Here is a 6,151-nt window from a genome sequence, read left to right as displayed (position 1 = left end):
CACTTATCGTTCAATAGTCAATCCTTTTTCACGCTTTAGCTCATATTTAGAACCCATGGTCGATTCTGTCAACCACATTGTGCCCTTTTCGACAACTGAAAAGGGTATTTGTCGTACTATAGCTGCCCCTCCAATCAGGTCAGTTGTTGAAATTTTTTAAAATTATCTTCCAACAACATCCCCCACCCCCTTTACCAGGAGTTGGACATTGGTGGGTGCAAATTTCCACCCCTAAGAACAGTCGACTACAAAATCAACACAAATTCAGGACTACTTCCCTTTGCACCTTCAAAATGAGGCTTACAAGATGGCGATTCCAGCAGAGGAGTTCACAAAAATTGATTGGAAATATTGTGACGTTTTAAAAAGTGCATGACTGAGTTAGCTAGGCTAGCTCGTTACAACTCGAACAATCACTTTCATTGAGAAGAAAAGCAGGAGATCAAGCAGCAGCAACGAAAGGAATGGATTTGATTGAAGAACATCCTTGAAACAACAACGGTCCCGATCCAGACGAGAGTCACACATTTGGACTTTTCCGGGCGGATCGTATTCCACTTTAAGTGACGGCAGGTTTGTCTCGCGGTTGTTGTTGGAGCGTGTTGTCTTGTATACAGCTGCTGCTGCCGCTCTGTCAGCAGGCCGACCAGACCATTCGCCTCAGTAAACTTTTCAACTCACCGAGGGACGTTTACACAGCAGCCATGCCTGAAGTGGGCCATGTGGCCGACAGAACGCTGGCATCAAGAGCAGAAAGATGCCTGATTCTAAACTGTCTCTAATTGATAAAACAGCATTATATTACACAGCTACAGACTATTTAGGAGGTACAAGATCCTTCTGATTTATGACATGTTTGTAGGCAACTGCAATATTTACACGCATTAAAAATCCATTAAAACAAAAGTGTGTTTTGCTTTTAAGGAAAAAAAAAAAGAAAACATTCAATTTCACCTGAAGAGCTCCAGCTGAAACCTCACTGTGAACATAAGACTTCCTAGTTCAGTTTCCAACAAAAGGCGACCTCAACTTAACCCCGTGACCGCAGACTGACCTGTAAGCTATCCTCCGCCATCACAGGGCGTCCAACCCTCTCCCCCCCGAAACTGTTGACACGTCTTCTTCATGCCCTACTCCTCTCCCCTCCCCTTTTTTTTTCTGTTCTCTTTCTGTCCATCCTCGGGCAGTGTGTGCAGTTAGAGCGATGGGTACAGCTGCTGATTGAGCCAGCAGCCCTGATGATGCTGATTCCTCGCGTTATTGATTGAGCTGCTGGCTTTCTTCTGCTCTGCTCTTAAAAAGCGGTACATCTGGACCGATTAGCTGCTGTAGGCCACCTCTTTCTCCCAGAGCAACAAAATCCGCCTTGATGCTTCTCGCGTTTTGTCCGCTCGAGTGTTATTTGGACGCGTTGCATTCGCGTACCGCAAGCTGAAAGTAAAAGCGGAGCGCTGGGAGCAATTAACTTCAGTGTTTCCCTCCTCATCGCTACTGATTCTATTCAGTCAATCTGGTGAAACACAAAGGGGGGGAAAAAAATAATAAAAAATACAAAAAAACAAACAATGAAACAAACCTCAGACCACACAGATCTTAATTGGCTGCCTAATTACTTCAGCAGTCATTCACTTTTTACAGTTAACAGAAGAGGGTAATGCTGGCAAGATCAAATACAAGGAAAATGGGAACAAAAGAGCCTGCCTGTCACACCAGCTTAGATGCTTAACAGCTACTCAAAAAACAATTATTTGAGGAAAAAAATATGGAATAATCTTCGTTTTCTTCCAGAATCAAAAAGACGCAACTTTGCAGACGACATGTTCAAGGTACTCGTTTGACAACATGACGTTCCTTTGCTTTATGACGCCCCAAGCTGAGCGTAAATATCATTTATGCTCCAATCTTAAGCGCGGTAGATCAACAGAGAGTCATAAATGCCTGTTTGGAAATCTTCAGGGTTGTGCGTTGTACATGTAGATTGAGGCATTGAAAGAAAAAAGTGTTTGAACAGCCCCGCAAACTCCGGCTCCGAGTGAGATGAGCTCCATTATTTACAGTTTTCCGTCCCGAATCGTAATCAGAGCCTTGCGCTCCGCAGGCAGCTGCCTACTGGGGTGCAATCTCTCCCCTAAGCATAAACACGCCCATAAATCCAAACACTCGGTATTCGGGGATTCAAATTCCCTCACATATAAATACGGAGAGCATCCCGGTAAATACACAGATGTGAGCTTGTGTGTGTGAATATGTAGCTCTTATAAACAGGGTCACCCTGATGAGGAGGATAAGGACGTAGCGGGAGGCAGTAATTAAACAATACATTTTAATAAGAAGTCCTTGTGGGTAAACTCGCTGAACCAGTTGAGGTCGTGTGTTACTTGGAGAGCTCAACAAAATGCTTAACAGAGACCTTTTGTAGATTATCACGAATCGGGCCTGGAAAATCTGGATTAAAACGGAAATCAAACAGCAGTTTCTATAACTATTGGCACTCCGGATAAAGTGCTGCAACTTAATATCTTAATATTAAGTGTGTGTGGTCACAAGTTGGTTCAGCTTTGTTCAAAGATCTACCTGTTTTGGACCTTCAAAAACCTGCAGCCATTTACTGACTTTTGAAGGAAAACATGAACCTGACCAAATCAAATTGCATGATCTCACGTCTTTCCCATTTTGAAGAATTGGCGTGATAAATGGGGCTCTGTGTTTCAACAATGCTACTGTCAAGTTGGGTTTTTTTAACAGCACGACTTCAAAACCACTGCGCTTTACCAAAGTTTTTCTTTTTACTGTCAAGCTAAGTCAAATAAAAATAAATAAATAAGTGAAAATGTTGACTTCTTCGCCACCTACAGCCGCTGACATTGACCGGACAAGAAATACACTTACATGTTTGTTTTCAAAAATAATAAAAAATAAATAAAATTCTCATTTTGACAAAAAAGGAGTAGTGTCGGTGCTTCTTAAAAGTTACATTAAATCTTTAAATCTGTACAGGAAAGAAGAACGAAAAAGCCAAAAACACAAACACCATCTTCTAGAGGTTCTGATGGGGTAAAAGGCAATAAATATAAAATTCTGTTAATTAAAGAATAAAAAGTTGTCAGACAACTTAAAGGAAAAAGTTAGATTGCAAAAATGTACAAAAATATATAAGAATGCCTACAACACACGATTTCTTACCCCACTAAATAAACATGCACGGATTAGAGTTTGGATTTATTTGTCATTTTCTTTTCGGTGTAAGGTCACACTAGTGCAAGAAAAGAAATCAATTTCCAGCTTTTCATAAACAAAGATACCGAAAACGTTAAACTATATATGCTTAGATAAATGCTTTGCTTCTAGTTATGTTAGTTCAGCAAAATTAAATTAGAAACTAAACGTTTGCAGCAGAACTCAGCGGATATGAGAACCGTAGAAGGGCCACTCAATTTCAGAGCTTTTTTTTTCTTTTTTCTCTTTTTTTTTTTCAAAATAAAAAGTTCCCTTAAGGTTAATACTTTGCTCCCAAGCACATAAACAAACTGCATCAGCTGCACTCATTTGTACCTTCAAACATACAGCACTTAAGAGTAAAGCACTTGCAGATGTATTCATCAGTACACTGACCCTGAATCGTTGTGGTCTTTCCTATTTCAGCCGCATACATAAGAGGAAACACTCATCTCAGCATTAGATATAGGCGCTCATAATGTTTGCTTGGGTATAACCGCCCATAAGAGTATTGATTACTGCTGTTTATGCATCTAAACCCCTCGTGAATAATTTAAATAACATTTTACGGAGACGTGCATCAATCACACCTGCACACCCACACCGACACAATCACAATACCCAGGAAAGACCATTTCTAATTTCCTATTTAAAGATATAATAGGCCTAATGGATGTTTAACTCTAGAATGTTTTAGGAAAATATACCCCATACACTACTTCATATTCAAATTTGATTTTTTTTTTTTTTTTTTGAGGTGGGGAGGTGGTTAAGTCTCCTACGAAACAATATATTAAAGAATTTCTGAAGGTTGTCTGGAGGAGTTCCAGATAGTTACACACTCCACAAATCTGGTTTATATGGAAGACTAACACCAGATTTTTTGTTGTTGCTGCCATGTGACCAAATGCAGTAAAATTCTAGATAAATAACTAAGCTCTGAAGACCACTCGATTGAAATTTGTTGTTTTGAAGAACCGATTTCAACCTGGAGATCCGGGGTCGGTCATTTCTGTAGCACATTCGGGGTCATTTGCGTACAGCGAGGTGGGGCGTGGGTCATTTGTGTAAGGTGCTGGAAGCTGCGGTTTTAGTATGCAGGGAGGCAGGGGAGGAGGGAGGGCATGTGACATCCACAGAGAGGCGGGACCCTCTTTGACCCCTGTCTATAATTCATCCCCTGGAATATGGGCCGCATCAAACCTTGGTTTCTTCCCGCCCAAAAAGAGAGAGAGAGAGGGAAAAAAAAAAAAGAGACCTTCTCACTTTGTTGCATGGAACTCTGACCCTGGATTAAAGCAACCAGCAAGAGGAAACCTGGTGATTAAATTTTCAGGCCCGTCCCAGGAGAGCAGAACCAGAAGGTCCTTGATTCACAGACAGAAAGAGACTGAGGAAAGGGACCATGTCAGCAGGATAACCAATACCAAACGAGGAAGGCAAGGTGTGTGTGTGAATGTGTGTGTGCTGAATACAACTTACCAGATGCTCTAATTTGTCTTTGATACTCCCAGAATCCCTGAAACACACAAACACAAATTCCCCTTACTTTAAAAAAACAGATTCAGACATAAAAACTCATTCCATAGCAGCTGGATTTTTCTCAAGCGTCCACACACACCAAAAACAATCTACAACACACTCTTAATCACATGTAATAGTACGGGATCTGGTCTGTCTTAACATAGATGGTCTGGGTTGCAAATTATGCAACTTCTGTTTGTTTACAACAAAGTGGCGCGAAAAGTAGACAAACATTGTAAAAGTTCTGTTTGAGTCCAACAACTGAATATGGAATAAGCAAATATAATGTTGAGGTTTCTGTGTGCAGTGCATCTCTAAGAATTAACAAACGCATTATTTCAAGCTTTTTTTGTTACAACTGAAATGATAAAATTAGCAAAAAGCGATACTCAGTCTCGACTGCCAAGTATGTTGTAAGTCTCTTTGCTAAGTGCATCTACAATGCTTTTATGAGTTGAGAAGCACCTCCAAGCTATTCTCATGAGTTTTAAAAATTGTGGCATTTTAAGGTGAAAGGGCATATTTTCTGTTCTTATTGTCAATGTTTAAAGGAAGGCGTGTCTACCTGCCCGATTAATGCTTTAGGAAAAATACAAACACTATCTCAGGTAAGAAGACTATCAACTAGGGTGCAACTAGTCCAATAAATCTGGTAACAGGTTGAACAGACAACCCACACCGTCCTGATGTCTGCTGCACACATCCGGCCAAATGCTAACTGGCTTAGCGCTAGCTGCAGGCAGAGTGAGTGAAGGCAACAGGTGGAGGCTGAAGAAGAAAGCAGTGTTTGTGCCATCAGTATGTTGGACAGACGAACAAAAAAAAAAAAAAAAAAGGTATTTACATGAGAAAAGACATGGAAAATATTAGGCGCACGAGTGCAACCAAGATGGATTTGTGGTCTCACTCTGGGAGACATGTTTTAGTCGAGGGGAAAAAACTGCATAACTCGCCCGCTGAGAATCACAAAGATTATCCAAAATCGTCTCGGTATTAACTGATGTTCAGTCAGCAAGCCTCACACTGAAGAAAATCACAATAATCAGAGTAAACGATCTTTATGACATCACAGAGGTTTTGGTTAATCAAACGGAAAATAACCACACAGATTTATCCTAATTGCCGACCTCTAAGGCTGAAATGCAGAGCGCATTTCAATGCTTTCTGCATCTAAACCAGACTGAGGTTAACTAATACTGTCGCCACACTGCTGGCAGGCGTGATGATCATTTCCAACTACAAAGAAAGAGATGGGAGCTTATGATCTGTGAATTAATAATAATAATAATAATAATAATAATAATAGAAATGTATGTGTGTGATTATCAGGGTAGCAACAGCAGAGTGAGCTGAGGAAGTTGGGGGGGGGGTGAAAACAGGATTTTGTAAAAAAAAAAAAACACAAAAACAA

The 6,151-nt window shown here is 40.5% G+C and overlaps 1 protein-coding gene across 1 annotated transcript in view; it reads right to left on the bottom strand.

The window, feature by feature from the left end:
• Positions 1 to 4,741, bottom strand: part of rsrc1 (arginine/serine-rich coiled-coil 1) — a 94,979-nt gene extending 90,238 nt beyond the window's left edge. The window contains exon 1 of the mRNA XM_015054393.1: positions 4,699 to 4,741. The gene's annotated coding sequence lies outside the window, so the exon portion shown is untranslated. The remainder of the gene's footprint in view (positions 1 to 4,698) is intronic.
• Positions 4,742 to 6,151: the final 1,410 nt, after the last annotated feature.

The sequence above is a fragment of the Poecilia latipinna genome, unplaced genomic scaffold (assembly GCF_001443285.1).
Source record: "Poecilia latipinna isolate Pla-1442-1.1 unplaced genomic scaffold, P_latipinna-1.0 Scaffold1248, whole genome shotgun sequence".
NCBI lineage: Eukaryota > Metazoa > Chordata > Actinopteri > Cyprinodontiformes > Poeciliidae > Poecilia > Poecilia latipinna.
The sequence above is the reverse complement of the archived record's forward strand: the minus strand, read 5'-3'. Positions and strand labels throughout refer to the sequence as shown.